Genomic DNA, 17,949 nt, shown 5'->3' on the forward strand with positions numbered 1-17,949 from the left:
GGTATAGTAGAAGTAGTAGTTGGAGTAATTTTATTTTATTATTTTTCTGTGGAGATTTACAGTGAGAATATCCTTACCAGGTACCAGGGGAGGGGGGACCTGCCTCCGTCCAGGGGGGTCGACCTGCCTCCATCCGTGAAGTGGGGGGTGGGGGATCTCTGCATAAAAAAAAATATTTGCACAAAAAAAGTATTTGAGCAAAAACTACTGGAGGTTCAACAGAGCTCGCGAATACGTCTTTAGGCAAAAAGAAAAAGTACTTGAAGAAGGTTGGTGAATTTGAAAACTTGGATCCGGAGCTTGACTGAAAAGAGTGGGACTACAGTATGAATGAAGGCAGGTGCCAAAAAAGAAGGTGGCGTAGCATTCAAGCAAGTTTGGTCTCAAACGTGAATTATGACCGAATGTAAAGCTCGGCCACAGGAGGTCAGAGGTCGCTGGATTGGCAGAGCATGACTGCGAAGGAATGCCAGGAAGTAGAACCGACAAGAGACTCTTTGCACTGACACTGGTGAGCCCAGACAGATCCCTGTTATAGCAGGAGGGTGGCTGCCATTGGCCACCAGTGCCAGAATCACAGGAAAAGGCAGAACATGGCAAACATATATTTTGCCCACAAACAAGATGGTGACGATGGCCTCCCGGCACCATGTCAGACTCCGCAGCAGCCACAGCCTGAGGACCTGGCTCCCAATACTGCCAACCCCATGCCACCTGAATCTGACCAAACGTGACTGACTGATAGCCGCCGCAGGATGCTGACGGGTTAGTAGTGGACCTGTTGCATCCTGTGGCAGCCACTTGTGACACGAGTGAGTATGTACACAGTTGTAGACTATTCAGAGATGACTGAATGAAGATAGCCCTCCAATTTCACTCAGATTTCCTGTACCAATGATGGGCCTATGCCTATGCTGATAATAGTTGTTGGAAATACAGGCCTAATTAATATTTTGTATTCAAACCTGATGGTTTATGTACAAATAGTATATTTTAGGGTTCGGCGCAGGTGCATCACCCATTTTGTGAGGGTACAACAACCATTCTTCACAGGTGCACAACAAGTATTTTGATATTGCTTGCATTCCCATCAGCAACAAGCACAGTTCTTCTAAAAGGGCCCGCGGTATGCACCATCAGACCCAGGTGCCCAGATACTACAGCCAGCCCGAATAAGCTGTGGCCTCTGGCTGAAACCTTTGTGAATTGAAACAGATGCTCGCAATGGTGATCTGAGTCTGACAGGATGCTTCTTTCTCCTACAGATGCTTCCTGTTGCATTTGAATTTTAAGACTGCTCTTTGCAGCTGTAAATATCTTACAATCCTGTATTAGGCCAACAAATAACTGACCATTCTGTTCTGTACAGTTACTTAAAAAGTGGTAAGCAGGCGCACCTGGGCTCCCTTTTTAGAAGGAGCCTACTGTAGTTTGAGTGGAGCGTGGCGTCATACATCTAAACAGCTAGTGTTTATAGGTATAGTGGTACAGGTTGCTAGATAATGCTGTGGATCAGCAGGTAATCATAGTCCTCACAGGAGCGTAGTTAAAGACTGTTGCAAGTTGGTTCTACACAGCCTCAGTAGTAACCTCAGCAGCAATCTTGGTAGAGGGAATGAAGCTTAGATGGAGCAGTAGCAACACAGGAGTCTGCGCAGGAGCACATTCCACTTTGGATATTCAGAGCACTGGGAGTGGTGTGGTGTGGTCAGTGGCGTAACTACCTAATTTGCACCCCCCCCCCCCCCCCCCCGCTGCAAATTTTTCATGGTGAAACCCCATGTTGACCTATTGACTCTTGACCTAGACCATGTTGACCTAATGCTTGTGTCGACAGAGAGCCATGTGGAATTTGACCCATGTCGACATAATGGTGTTGACCTAATGATTGTCAACCAACTTGCTGTAGACCAAATAACCATATCCCCTCCCAAAAACGGTCGGTTTCCATCCTCACACGCCTACTCCATGTCAATCATCTTGCGAATGGCCAGCAAACAGAACTAGTTGCAGGAGTTCATCGTAGGACTGCCTCGAGCATACGCAGTGTATTGATAATCGCCCTCTGTGTGAATCCGGTCTGAATCGGGCCAGACCTGTGAATCATCAGGATGCAATTAGAACAAATGTACAAGTGAGAAGATAAGTTTCCATATGTGCTGTGATACAGGGTTGCTTACCCCCCCGGAATGGCCAGGGGGCTTCCAAAAATCACGTCAACTCCGGACCCCCTGTAAAGGGGGGGCAATTCCTCCGCATTGCTGCCAGGACACCCCCTCAGAAGAGGAGTCTGTGGGACCAAATGACACAGATCGCACCATTGTAGACCCGCCCACTGCTGTGCGATGCCTGACACGATCGCACTGGCCACACCTCAAACGCAGAATTGTCATTGTAGCCCAGTGCTTTTGCATTATGCCAGCACACTTAAGAGAGCTGGCTGCCCTCTCCTTGCGAGGGCAGCTACAAAGGAGGCAACCCTGCTGTAATATCACCTGTTTGCCCATTCAACCAGCACTTGATAGAATGAAGGCCGTATAGGCTCAAGTGAATTTAAGAGCAGGTGAATTTAATGCTTGTAAATAAAGCTATGGAAGATAGTATAAAGTGCCCAGGGGAAATCTCAGGTTGAGTGGCAGTTAGATCTGCCAGTCAGCTTAGAGAGGGGTATATTAGGTGATGCTAGCAGGAGGTACTTCCTCTTTGAGTCTGGATCCCCACTATCCCTTTTCTTCTGTGCTACCTGGTCTCCGGGCCGTTCCCCAAATTGGCTTCTATAGCTTTAATTATAAATCAACGAAAAGGCGCTCTCAACCAGCAGTCAGGTGGGGTGTCAGGTGGTCTCTGTGCGGTATTGCCCCCCTTTGCCAGGACAGCAGGCGAGTCCCGACTCAGGCGGTGGGACGTTGGACACTTCATGGAGGTGTCCTCGCCAGGCCACAGCGCGGGCTTTCTTTGCCATCCCTTAGACAAATAGGGGTCATACCATTACAATAAATATTCATGACCCTTTTAAACTTACACAGTGGTTGTCCGTGTCGTTATTTTTAGAATAAGGTGTGTTGTGTGATTTATTTCTCGGCATAACAGTTAAGTAAAGGTATAGGCCAAGCAGCATAATTCATTAGGCGCCTTAATCTATTTATGATGAACAAAAGGCAAAAAGATCATAACAATATCTTAAACCAGTTAAGCTGGTTCCTTTACCAGTAACAGTATCTTCCTGCTGGTTACTTTACCAGATACAGTATAGTTTGCATACCATACGGTACACTTCCTACTAGATTATAAGCTCCTCTGAGCAGGGCCCTCTTCCCTCCTGTTGGCAAAGCCCTCTTCTCTTCAGATTTCACTCACAGCTCTCCTATACTCAAACACTCAGTAACCATCTTCGTCTGCATACTCATCTCCATCATTGGCCTCAAGCCTCTAGTTGTATGTTGATTGAGTCCTCACTACTTATATTTAAGCTATGGATGTGCACCGGCCACTTTTCGGGTTTGGGGCAGTGGCGTAACTATAGCCCCGCAGCCCCCGCCATGGCGGGGAGGCGATGAGTAACTGTGGGCGCCGGTCTACGCTGCGGGGCTATGTTACTAACCTCTGTGTGTGGCTGAGCTGACTGGGATGTGTGGGCAGACAGCGCGGCCCCCCCCCCTCGCCCTAGCCCTCCCATCCGCCCGCCCTCGTAGAGTTAATCACCCCCCTTACCCCTCCTCATGCCGCCGCATTCTCGCAGCGCAGATCTCCTCCAGGCTCCGGACCGTCTCCTCCGGTCATACAGTGCTATTGAAAACTGCCCCTCACAAAATGGCTGCCCCCGTATAGCAGACAGTATTTTGTAGGGATGCTAGAGGAGGCGGCGGCCTCCTCTAGCATCCTTAAAAACTGTCTGCTATTAGGGGGCAGTTTTTAATAGCACTGTATGACCGGAGGAGACGGTCCGGAGCCTGGAGGAGATCTGCGCTGCGAGAATGCGGCGGCATGAGGAGGGGTAAGGGGGGTGATTAACTCTATGAGGGCGGGTGGATGGGAGGGCTAGGGGGAGGGGGGGGCACGCTGTCTGCCCACACGTCCCGGGACTGTACGTCAGGAGGAGACGGTCCGCAGCCTGGAGGAGATCTGCGCAGAGGGAATGCGGCGGCGGGGTAAGGGGGAGGGGCTGGGGGGGGCTATTGGGTGTTTAACTGTGCTGGAAGGGCTAGGGGGAGGGGTGGGGGCAGCGCCTCCCATAACGGCGGGGGGGCGAAAAAATCCTAGTTACGCCACTGGTTTGGGGTTTTGGGTTCTGATTACCTTGAGGTTTTGGGTTCTAATGGGTTTTGGCAAAACACCTCTTAAGTGTTTTGTGTTTGGATTTTTTGGGTTCTGATTTTTTTGTTAAAAAAGCATAAAAACTGCTAAAATCACAACATTTTTTTTTTTGCTCCTACGCTATATTAACCTCAATAACATTCATTTCCACTCATTTCCAGTCTATTCTGAACACCTCACACCTCACAATATTGTTTTTAGGGCAAAAGGTTGCACCGAGGTAGATGGATAACTATGCTAAGCCACACAAGTGTACGGCACAAACACGTGGCTCATGTAAGAGTGGCACTGCAGCGGTAGATACGGCAGTACTAGGCACAAGACAGGTAGATACACCAGCAATACTAGTATATGTGCACCAGCAGAATTTATAATAATTAATTTTATTATTAGGTACTGCTTGGCAGTGGCACTCAGTGGCACACGTCAGTGCACCAGCAGCATGGAATTATTTTTTACAGTCCCACACAGCACAAGTATTATTTTTTAATTAAATTAGTTATAGCAGCCTAGTATGTAGTTGTACTACTAGGTAGGTACACTTAGGCAGTAACACTGCCAGTGGCAACAGTGGACCGAGTAAAAAATACTGGCAACCTCTATTCACCAGTGGACTATATATAATTCAATTAATTAAGTATTAATAATATAGCAGCCTAGTAGGTAGAGAAAATAAACTACTAGGTAGGTAGGCAGGCAGGCAGTAGCACTGCCAGTGGTCACCACAAAAGGTAGTTATATTACACACCACCAGTAGCTTTATGCAGTGCACCAGCAGAATTTATAATAATTAATTTTATTATTAGGTACTGCTTGGCAGTGGCACTCAGTGGCACATGTCAGTGCACCAGCAGCATGGAATTATTTTTTACAGTCCCACACAGCACAAGTATTATTTTTTATTAAATTAGATATAGCAGCCTAGTATGTACTAGGTAGGTACACTAGGTAGGCAGTAGTACTGCCAGTGGCAACAGTGGACTGAGTAACTAAATAATACTGGCAGATTCAGTGCAGGCAGCACCAGTGGACTATATATAATATCATTAATTATTCATATAATATATATTACAGCACAGCACCAGAGGTAGGCCCCAGCACAGAGGAGACAGTAGTACTACAGGTACACAGTTAGACTGTCCTCCTTGCTAGGGAGAGCCCACCCTAAGCAGAGAGGAGAACATAGTACACAGCAGCATTGAGGGAGAAGCCCCAGCGAATAAAATAATTACAGCACAGCACACCAGAGGTAGACCGCACAGAGGAGACAGTAGTACTACAAGTACACAGTTAGACTACACAGCAGCACTGAGAGATAGCCCCAGCGAATAAAAAATATTGCGTTCAAGGTCAAGCTCAAGTTTGAGCCCCAGCAGCAGCACCAACACACCCTCTCCCAACCCACAACTAGACTGGAGTGAAGATGACGTTCTGACCACGCGGACGGACCCGAGTCAGGCGGGAATCTCCGAGCACTGCTCGGAACCAGGCTCGGAATGATGATGTCCGTGGGGGCTCAGATCTCTGGAATCCGAGTCTGCACATCTCTAATTTAAGCTGTAATGTGTATTGTACTGTGGCGCTCTTTATTTGTACTCTATTTTTGTTATTTATTCAATGTTATGCCAAGTTTTGTTTCCCTGTATTGTTCCATTGTACGGCGCTGCAAAACACTTGTGGCACCTTATAAATAAAATTATAATAATAATAATAATAATAATAATACTACAAAACCACATACAGCTTAGCAAACAGGTACACGCTGCCCAGACGAATGCCCTCCCCCAGCCGCACAAATCCCCTAGCTAGCATGCGAGGGGATGTATACGGTAACACATTCCCTCACCTGCGGCCGCACAGCCAAAAAATCATTTACCGTCTAGTGTTGGATGTTTATTAGTTTTAAATTGTGTGATTACTTGTTGTTTTATATCCAATGTCCCACTACCAGGGGTTATGGGGGATGCGGTAATTTGGTCTACAGCATTATGGTAGTCAGTCATTAGGTCGACATCATTAGGTCAACATGGGTCTAGGTCGACATAGGAAAAGGTCGATATGGTTCTATGTCAACAGGTCGTTAGTTCGACAGGTCATTAGTCCGACAGTGTGTAGGTCAACAGTCAAAATGTCGTCATGGAGTTTTTCACAATTTTTTGAGCCGACATGTGCCAACAGGCGGTATTTAATGTCCTACCATCCACTAGGGCGTGGTGGGAGAATAAAATAATGTGCCCGACGCATTGCGAGCGCAGCGAGTGATGCGGTGCACTTTAAACTGTGTCCATGTCGACTGTGTTGACATTCAGGTAAAAAAAACAGTGAAAAATCCCATGTCGACCTTTTCACTGTCGACCTAGACATTGTCGAACTAATGACCTGTCGAACTAATGACCTTTCGACCTAGAACTATGTTGACCTTTTCCCATGTCGACCTTTTCCCATGTCGACCTAATGGTGTTGACCATCACGCTGTAGACCAAATGATCCCAACCCGGATTATGGTTATTACTGTAAATTGCATTAAAACTTTTTCAATACACTTGACCTTGTGTGACTCACATACTGTATTGTTTAGAGTTGGTACTTTTAAAAGGATTGGCAGTCTTCTTTTGGGTGCGCTGCAGACATTGTTCACAGGGATATTTGAGTATTACCTCTCGCTGGCGCTCGGATAATTTGTTCTTTTATGCACTGCTGTGTAAATACAGTTTATTATTTGCACAACAGTTTTATAATTTGAAGAACTTTCATTCATTACTGTCCAGTGGCATACCGAGGATGGGTAGGTAAGGGAAGTGCCCTGGTTGTCAACACGTTGTGTTTGACTCAGTGAAAGGGCAGGTCTTTTGCTCTCCCTTTGTCTATACAAAGGTGTAAAATTATACCCATTTTCCACTGGCATCAAAATCCCAAGGTTTTGCTCAGTGGACATGGGTCCAGCGAGCTGGGTATCCAACCCTAGTAGCTAGCAAGATTTTACCCAGGAGCCGAGTGAGCTGCAATGGAAATGGGTAACCTGGATCATCCACCTGAGGCCTATTCACAGCATGGGGATCTCCTGATGCAAGGGAATGTCATCTCCAAGCGCTGGCACTGTACCAGTGCACATTGTGAATGAGGCTGATCCAGGAAAAGATGGGGGCCACTGTGGAAAGGGGTCTGATCAAGTTTGGAAACTGTTCTACTGTAAATCCTGTTTCAGATCCAGGATTTAGTTGGAAAAGGGTGCAGATCAATTACTTCTATCCTTGATTACAAATCTTGTCTGACTCTTTTATTGGTCTGGGTCAGGGACGTGCAGTCAGGGGAGGCAGGGGAGGCAGTGCTTCCACTGTCATTTTGCTTTAAAATAATACAAAGAATATACCTATGACACATGTTCTGTGTCATAAGTATTTTCTTTATATTATTTTACCACACAGAACTGCAAGGGGATGAAGCGGGGGGCGGGGCTTAGTGCGGGTCTAAAAAAGACCATTCAAAATAACACTAAAAGCGGCACTTCAAGAAGTGCCTAGTTGACAGGGGCTGCTGTGATTGGACAGCTGATCCAGCTGCTGTCCAATCACAGCAGCCCCTGTCATTTAAGGTTCTGACAGTGCCGCGTTTGCTCCCCCCTCCCTGCCTGTATGCCTGGTGAGTCCCCTGCCCGGTGAGTAAATATTTTTTTTTTGGCGGGCGGGGATGGAGGTGGAGGTGGCGGATGGTTGCTGGTTGCTGTGGACAGGTGCAGGGGGGTCAGCGGGTGGGGACGGAGGTGGTAGCAGGGGACGGGTGCGCTGGCAGCTGCTGGAGCGGGGCACCCAGTGTCGGCGGCAGCCAGGTGTGTCTGGGGGGGGCGGTGGGGGCTGTGAAAGTGCCTCTCCGCTCACAGCCCCACCGCACGTCACTGGTCTGGGTTAAGCCCCGTACACACGGGGGAGATATATTGCTCAGCCATATATAGCTAGCAATATATGGCTGAGCAATATATTGATCAGCTTCTCCTTTTCATCAGCGACCAGAGATGGTCGCTGATGAAAGGGAACCTCTGCCGGCGGTGCCGCAGAGGTAATCAGCTGGTCGCAGGAGCAAGCTCCTGCGACCAGCGATTAGAATGGGGCTGAAAACGGGAGCGCGCACCTGGCGATTTATCGCTGGGGCACACTCCCATCACTGGCAATATGGTCGCCTGCGACCTTATTTCCAGCGATTTCAGCCTCTATCGCCCCCGTGTGTACACAGCTTTTCAGATAGGGCAGAGCAATAACATATGTGAATGGTGGCAGGACAGAATGTTTCTATACATGGGCTTTCTGTTCCGGGCCCTAACAGGGCTGGCGGAACCCCCACAGCAGAGGATGTACAGCAAGGAAAAGTGCCTGGCAGGAGAGGCACTATACCTGCTTTGCATCCCCACTGCTGCGGGTGCCGGACGGCTCCCCGACAGTCGGGATTCCGACAGTCAGTACGCCGACGTCGGAATCCCGACTGCTCCCTCGTGGGGGTCCACGACCCCGATAGAGGGAGAATAAAATAGGTGGCGAGCGCAGCGAGCCCGCAAGGGGCTTCATTGCGCTCCCCATGCTGTGCAGTCGGGATTCCGACGTCTGACTAATGACTGTCGGAATCCCAACTGTCGGAGTATTATACCACACCCACTGCTGCAGTGCCTCTCACGGTACTTAATAATTAAAAATCATCAATGTTAAATACTTTTGCTATCGTTGTGGGAGAACATAATGGTTTGCCACCATCGATGATGCACAAGCAAAGAATTTTTTTTTTTTATTATTATAATTTAGATCCACCCCCAACACTCCCATGAAGCATTGTTCCTGGACCAGGGGTGACATCAGTGGGTGAAATCCTCAATGATTCCCCTGTAGAATGTTTTCACATCATTGAGGTTACGTTACTTATCAATGGTACCACCGATGGTAGGCAACCCAGTTGCCTAACAGGCAACAGTGCCAGCAGCATAAAGCGCCTTCCACACCCTCTGTGACAGCATCCAATCATGTCCTACACAGGGGGTTGAACTACACAGGTCCAGGCCAGGGATGCCGTATTTCAAAGGGTGAGAAGGAGATCCATACTGCCAGCCAGACTGTTACATTAGGTAAGTGAACTCAGGCCCTTATTCCGGTTCACTCACAGAGGCAAATTCCTTCTCCAATAGACAAAACCATGTGCACTGCAGGGGGGCAGATGTAAAATGTGCAGAGAGAATTAGATTTGGGTGAGTTATTTTGTTTCTGTGCAGGAAAAATACTGACTGCTTTATTTTTACACTGCAATATAGTTCTCCCTTTGAAGTAAAACCCCACCTAAATCTAATTCCCTCTGCACAAGTTACATCTGCCCCACCCTGCAGTGCACATGGTTTTGGCCATTTAAAAAGGAATTTGCCTTTGCGAGTGAACCAGAATAATCCCCTCATAGTGAGTGCGAGAAAGTGTACTGTGGCCCTTATTCAGAACTGATCGCAGTACAAATTTTCAAAATCTGCAAAAAACATTTGCACTGCAAATGTAACATGTGCAGAGAGAGTTAAATTTGGGTGGGGTGTGCTGAAACTGAAATCTAAATTACAGTGTAAAAATATTGCAGCCAGTATTTACCCTGCACAGAGACAAAATAACTCACACAAATCTAACTGTCTCTATGCATGTTACATCTGCCCCACCTGCAGTGCACGTGGTTTTGCCCATTTTGAGAACATATTTGTACTGCGATCAGATCTGAATAAGAGCCTGTATGTGTGTTATGTTTAGAATTGGTACTAATGAAGATGCACTATATACAGGAATTCTCGCCATCTTTACAATAAGTGTGAAAAAGGTATTATATTGTTGCTTACTGATGCTGTTTGGAAGCGGTACATCTGTCAGAATGAACTTAAGTCTACAGTCATTAGGTCGACCCCACTAGGTCGACTGGCAGCAAGGTCGACCTGACTTAAGGTCGACATGGGCCAAGGTCGACATGACTTAAGGTCGAATTTGCATAAAGGTCGACATGAGGAAGGTCGACTGGTCATAATGTCGACATGGGTTTTTCACTGTTTTTTTATCCGAATGTCGACACAGTCGACATGGACACAGTTGGCAATGAGAATCGGACACTCGCATCGCTCGCTTCGCTCGCAATGCTTCGGGCACGGTGCCTCGCTGCGCTCGGCACACTATTTTATTCTACCACCACGCCCTAGTGGATGGTAGGGCATGAAATACCGCCTGTCGGCACATGTCGGCTCAAAAAACAGTGAAAAACCCATGTCGACCTTATGACCAGTCGACCTTCCTCATGTCGACCTTTATGCAAATTCGACCTTAAGTCATGTCGACCTTGGCCCATGTCGACCTTAAGTCAGGTCGACCTTCCTGCCAGTCGACCTAGTGGGGTCGACCTAATGACTGTAGACCTAAGTTCATTCTAATAGATGACCGCTTCCCTGCTGTTTAACATGTTTATTGTTTGATTACTTCTTGTTTTATATCCACTGTCTGACTCCCAGAGTTATTTCTGTATATTGAATTAAACTATTTTCAATATACTTGAAATGTGTATTCACTACGGGGCAGATTTATTAAGCTTGGAGAAGAGATAAACTGGAGATAAAGCGAAGAAAAGGTAAAAGGAGATAAAGCACCAGCCAATCAGCTCCCAACTGTCTTTTTCAAACACAGCTGATTGGCTGGTGCTTTATCTCCTTTTACCTTTTCTCCGCTTTATCTCCAGTTTATCTCTTCTCCAAGCTTAATAAATCTGCCCCATATCATTTGCCTGGGAGTTCCACTGAAATAGTTAACGATATCACTTATGGAACATATCGTATAGGGGGTTATTCACATCCATTTGCATCCCCCGTGCGTTCGCATGGGGGACCGATGGTGTGCATCTGCGCAAACGCATTTCTGCGCATGTGCAGACACAGGGTGCGTGCACCCAGGACAGCAGATGGGGGGTGGAGAGGGGTGTCGGGCAGTCCCATTTGCTTATGGCAACACCCAGCGTTTCATGGGCATTTCCATGAGAACGCTGAGTGTTCTTATGCTAATGAGGCCGTGACGCAAGGGTGGACAGTTGACATCACCGGATGTCAGCTGCCTGCCCATTTCCTTCCCAGCATGCATGCATATGAAAGTAACTTGAAAGTCACTTTTATATGCGGGGACCATTGAAAGATGTGAGTGTTTCCCACAGTATGCAAATGGATGTTTATGTTAAACATCCATTTGCAGCCTGTGCGTGGGGACACACGCTGTGAGGGGGGGCATTGTGGTTATAGGCTGCGATGTGTGTATGGTTAGGGTTATAGGCTGCGGGGGAATGGGGAGTTGCCAGCGGCGTAACTATAGCACCGCAGCCCCCTGCCACCGCGGGGGGGGGGGCGCTGTGCATGTGGGGGCGCCGGGGGCTGCGGTGCTATAGTTAAACCCCCCCTCAATCCCCCGCAGACTTACCTATCGCGCTGGTCCCGGCGGCTCCGTTCTTCTGCTGAGGACCACCACAAAATGGCCACCCCCATATAGCACACAGTTCTCTGAAACTGTCTGCTGTATGGGGGCGGCCATTTTCTGGTGGTCCTCAGCAGAAGAACGGAGCCGCCGGGACCAGCGCGATAGGTAAGTCTGCGGGGGATTGAGGGGGGGTTTGCATGGGCGGCGGGGTAGGGGTGCTCGGCGGGGTAGGGGTGCTCGGCGGGGCGGCGACGCCACTGGGAGTTGTATAGTTAGTCTGCGGGGATGGTGGGGGTGTATAGAGCTAGGCTGTGGGTATGGTGGGGGTGTATTATTTGGGTTAGGCTACAGGGGGTGTATAATTAAGGTTAGGCAGGGGAGTGTATTGTTAGGCTTTTAAGCAGTACTCACAGTGCCAGGGGTGGAGGGCTACAGGCTCAATGGGGTTGTTTCCTCAGCTGTGTGCGGTCCTGCTGGAGAGGCCGCCACAGTTAGCTCAGGAGACGGTGGTACTGCAGGGTCACTGCAAAAGATTGGGCAGCCTGGAGCAGGGTGGGAAAAAAGGGGTATATATTCTACTAGAGAATATATAGAGGGCGCCCTTAATAGGAGTGGTCTTTCTTTGCAGCTGCTTGGTATCAGAGGTAGTCACTCCCTGTTGTGGAACTGTCACTAGGACAGGTAACACAATGGTAAAAGAGAAAAAGAAGCAGCGCTGGTACTACAATGAAGGAATACACAACCTTATTTTGGTTGCGATATATTTTTATATATAAGAAAACATTCAAAAATTAACAATTACATGGGTATAAAATATAATAAAATGGAGGGAGGGGGGGAGGGAAAGATAAAATTCTCACTCTCAGGATGGACGTGGAATGTTGGATCCAATGGCAGGTAAGTGCACTTAGCCCAATGGCTTGTACTTTGTTGGTCACTGCTCCAATTGGGAAAAAGATTAAATTGAAGTCACAGGTCCTCACTATAACGCGGAATCCGGATCTTTTTGCCGCTGGAGGAGTCTGTGGATTGGTGGATGTCTGAAGATCCTCTCTAGTTGAGACGGGGCTTCCAAGCGCCGCTGGAGGACATAGGCAAACTGTATTGTGTCCAAACAAGGAATTTTTTCTGGTGTAATTGGGAAGAAAGTTTCACTTTCTAAAAGGGGGGGGGGGGCTCAGTGGGTCCTCTTCATTTGGTCCCTAGATGGTGTTGGGGAACCAAAATCCTGGTACAGGTGACTAGATGGTGAGAGCACCTGGAGGTACCACACTAGGCAATTAGTCCCAATTAGTTGTGTCTCATTGGAATTGTTGGAGTGTACCCCTAGCTGGTATTGGGGTGCCAATGTCCTTGATCAGATGGCTTTAGGGCACAATAGCCAGGAAATGTCTCACTTGGAGGATATTGGTAGTGGATCCTCTAAAACAGGTGGCTAGATATTGAGAGGCTCACCTGGAGGTTTTTCCACAGAAGGTCCAAACAAGTTTGGTGGAGGTTTCCCAAAATTGGATGGCAGTAAAAACAGGGATCAATCAAACAGGGAAGTTGGGGGTCCAATCCTGGAGGTCACAGCTAACGTGTTTCGCCACTTACTGTGGCTTTTTCAAAGGACCTTTAAGAAAGTGAAACTTTCTTCCCAATTACACCAGAAAAAAATCCTTGTTTGGACACAATACAGTTTGCCTACGTCCTCAAGCGGCGCTTGGAAGCCCCGTCTCAACTAGAGAGGATCTTCAGACATCCACCAATCTCCATCCACAGACTCCTCCAGTGGCAGAAAGATCCGGATTCCGCGTTATAGTGAGGACCTGACCAAAATAAGGTTGTGTATTCCTTCATTGTAGTACCAGCGCTGCTTCTTTTTCTCTTTTACCATGGAGAAGGGTGGGGAAGGTTTCATACACAGGGGGTGTGTTGTACATGGGGGTCACAAACAGGGATAAAGGGGGGCACACACAGGGATAAGGGGGGGAGTCACACACAGGGATAAGGGCGGGGGGATGTGTGGTACAGGGGGGTAACACACAGAGAAAGGATGTAGAGTGTGAGGAAGGTGTCACACATCAGGGATAAGGGTAAAAAAGAGGGAACAAGGTGTCAAATAGGGAATAGGGGTGCAGAAGGGAATATACCAGGGATGATGGGGTGGTCAAGGGGGGGGGGGGTCACACACAGAGGAAGAGGGTAGGTTGGCCAAAAGGTTTCACATACACACACACACACAAGGTGTCACACACTGGGTACAGGGCTCCATGGCCACTTACCAATCAGCGGGGGTGAGTTCCTGGCCTGTGGATCCAGCCACAGGATTAAGGGGAGACCGGGTGGACATAGCAGCACTGCAGCTGTGTCATCGCTGTGTGGGAGACAGGCCCAGCGCTGCTTCTTTTCCCTCATTGTGCAGCTACTGCAGGAGGGAGGCGCCGGGACTGTTATGTGGTGGAGAGGGCGTCCGGCATCTGGGGGGGGGGCGCGGTGAAAAGCGGGCAGCCCAGGGCGCACATTTCTGGGGGGGAGGGGGGTTTGGGCGTGGTGCAATGCACACATCTCAGTGACTAGGGGGGAGGGGGCAGCCCAGGGCGCACATCTCCAGCAAATGGAGGGCACAGTGCAGAGCGCACATTTCAGTGTCTGGGGAGGGGGCGCAGGGCGCACATTTCCGGTATATGGGGAAGGAGGGGAGAGAGCGCTGCGCAAGGTGCACATTTCCACTCCGGTGCCTGGGAGGAGGGCATAGTAACCTTCACCATGCTCCTGCGCCCCTGTGGTGCCGCCACTGTGTCTGTGTATGGGAAGGGAGGGGGTTCTGCGACATGAGCTTGCTCTGGGTGCCATGGCTCTATGCTATGACTCTGGTTTCACCAGCTGATGCACACCTCTGTTTTGGGGGTCTGGTTTGGTGGGTGTTGGGGATAGGGGTGGGGCGGAGATATGCTCTGTGTCAAAATACCTTAGAAGAAAAAAAGAAACTGTTAGATCTTTAGCATTGATGGCAGTAAACATATGGTTCTACCCATCTATGGTAGAAAGTAGTTACCATTGATCACAGGGCCTGATACAGCATGAGTTGTACCTCTGCAGCATGACCAGCCCCCGGGCTCTTTGAGTGGTCCTGGCTCCCAAAATGCGGAGGACAAGGCGAGTGGGGGTCCCCTGTATTTTGGGGACCCGCACCAGGTTCTTGAGCTGGCCCTGGTTTCCAAAATACGGGGGGAAAAATGAATAGGGGTCCCCCGTATTTTGGGGACCAGCACCAGGCTTCACTAGCAGGGGGTGTAATACCATAGCCAGGGGACAAGCTTGATGGGGTCCCATGGCCAAAGCATTACCCATCCTAACTAGCCAGCCCAGGCCGTGAGTTTTTGGGGAGGTGGGGACCCGCCCAAATAAAGGGGTCCCCCCTCTCCAGAGCACCCCAGGCCTGGGCTGATAGCTTGTTTCAACAATAATATTGTCCTTTACAGTGGGACTACAGGTCCCAGCAAGCCTGCCCCACATGCTGGAGAACCACAGGTATCAGCCACACATGCGGGAGATGAGCAGAAGCTTTCTGAGTGACTGCTCTCAATTGCACGGCGGGTCCGTTCTGAATCTTGGGCAGATTCAGAATGGCGGTGGCGCGCATGTAAATCGCTGTGTGGGCTATACACACATTGATTTACAAGCGTTTTTAGACATTTTCTGAGTGATTTTTTAAAATCGCTCAGAAAATGCCTGAATATCACACTGTATGTGGGGCCCATTACTCACCTACAATCTATACCTGCATCTATTCTCATTCACTTCCCTTTTATCACCATGTGGTGCCGCTGAATGGCTACCTGGGTGCTGCACAGCTCAGTCATTATATGTTCCCCATGTGGCGTAATTACAAATTTGGCTCCCCCTGCCAAAAATGTTTGCTCCCTGCCAGGGACCAGGGAGGATGACGGACAGAGCCATGAGCTGTGGGAGGAGCTGCCCGCGGAGCAGGAGCCCTCCCGCAGCCATTTTGTTTTCTGGCAAAATGCCACGACTGCCAGTAGAACGTTTTCCCCATAGGATAACATGGGACCCGATTATTCCGACCCCTATCCAGTTCCAGAGGAATCAATTGTTTTTTTATTTCTGAAATGTAATTTCATGGCTGTTCATATTCTTTGAGGGCAGATTACTCTGGAACCAAGCACCACAGTTTCACAGGACCAAAATCATTCGAAGTCCACTCAAAAGTTCTTCAATGCAATACTGGTCTCATGTAAATGGGTCAGTTGGTTCCGAAGATATAGCTGGTTAAATGGAGGGGAGCGGGTGGTTTTCTCTCCCCCTCACACCAGAAAATGCAGGTACTAGGCTGGTGTAAATGGGGCCAACCCGTGAATGTCCCTGCATGATTCTGGGACAATATTCCCAGGTAAGTCCCTGCAATGCTCTGAATACAGCCGGGCAGCCTTCCGCTCTCTGCCCGGCTGTCAATGGCTGTCACTTTTGCCTGGCGGCCGCTGTCCCCAGTGATCCGCGAGCATGTATTCCCCCTTGGCAATGAGCATGTAATCCCACATGGCAATGAGCGTGAAACCCTGTGGTGTACATTTTTAATGCGTGCCTTTGGCGCGCAGTGTCCCCTGTTTATGAAGCATATTGTGAATTTTGGCACAATCCATGTGGCATTATGTGAATTTTGGCACAATCCATGTGGCATTATGTGAATTTTGGATCATTCCATTTGGCATCATGTGTAAGGGGCAAGTATAATGGGGTCTAGTATTTTGTTGCATAATGTGTAGAAGTTGTATATGGTGTGGTACACTACACTCAAGGACACGCTCCCTTTTGAGTGACCACACCCCCTTTTCCGGAGCGCGCCTACGGCGTGCGCACAACTACATCCTTCACATTTGTCGCCAAGGTGGGCCTGGGTACTTTAAACACCAGGGGCTATTTTTAGTAGTAGTAGTTTGTTTATTTATAAGGCGCCACAAAGTGTCAGCAGTGCCGTACATACAGATGTAGCGGGATTCATCTCTGCAGGGGATGGCGATGGCGACGCCAACAGCCATCCCCTGCCCCGCGTCATCTGTATGCCGGAAGGGGACGCGCGCGCATGAGGTGCGCGCGCGTCCCCTTCCGACGGTGCTGCCCTCGGTCGCCCGGTGCCCACACCGGGCGACCGCACCCCCGCAGTGTCCTCGAGTCCCCCCCAGCCCCCTCGAGCGGGAGGTGGACAGTATTGCGTCCGCCTCGCCGCCCAGATACTGAGACGCGCGTGCGTGGGGGATGCACGCTCGTCTCAGTCAGATGGAGCGCCGTGTTGCTGGCGGATCGCCAGCAACATGCTGCTGGCGGTTCGCCAGCAACAATAAGTCCGGCTCCATCTGTAGCAAACAAAAAACAAATGACAAGGTAACGTACAGGGTGTGTTGATAAAATACAGCATAAATAGGGGTATAGCTGGTAGAACTAAAATCAGCGTCAGTTCTGAAGTAGGTGTCGAAATTGTCGAGGAGACTGAAGATGAAGTAGAGGAAGGGAAGAACAGGGCAGGAGCGCTGGTGAGGTAATGAGGTAGGGTGAGTACATGAGGAAGAAGGGCCCTACTCATAAGAGTTAACAGACTAAAAGGAGGTGGGTGGACGAATGAAAAACAATAGGATAAGTAGGAACGGATGTAGGGGTAGGGTAGGAGGAGCGAAAGAGGTTAGGAGGAGGAGGGATAGGCTAGTCGGACGAAGTGGGTTTTGAGGGAGCACTTGAAGGAGGGAAGGGAATCAGAAAGCCTGATGGGTGGCGGGAGGTTGTTCCAGTGCAGAGGGGCAGCACAAGAGAAGTCTTGGACATAGGAGTAGGGGAGGAGGTGATTAGGCGAGAGGTCAGGCGGCTGTCGGCGGTGGAGCGAAGAGGACGGGAGGGAGTGTGGATGGAGATCAGTACCACCCTCTCTCTGCTCTCCTCTCTCTCAATTCTCCCTTAGCATGAACACTGGCACCCCTAACACCCTCCCCCTCCCAAACCCTCTCCTATCATGGTGCCCCCCCCCCCCTGTCATTTTCTCCCGGTTCTGCCCCATCTGTACTGCCATTGTTGCTTGTACTGATAACCCTTTGCATTACAGTATGTGCACTGTTATTTTTAATGTCTGTAAAGCGCCTTGAGTCCTGTTGGAGAAAGTGTGCTATATACTTATTTACTTATCACTCTTCATTTT

Source organism: Crinia signifera, chromosome 6, assembly GCF_055691185.1.
Source record: "Crinia signifera chromosome 6, ASM5569118v1, whole genome shotgun sequence".
Lineage (NCBI taxonomy): Eukaryota > Metazoa > Chordata > Amphibia > Anura > Myobatrachidae > Crinia > Crinia signifera.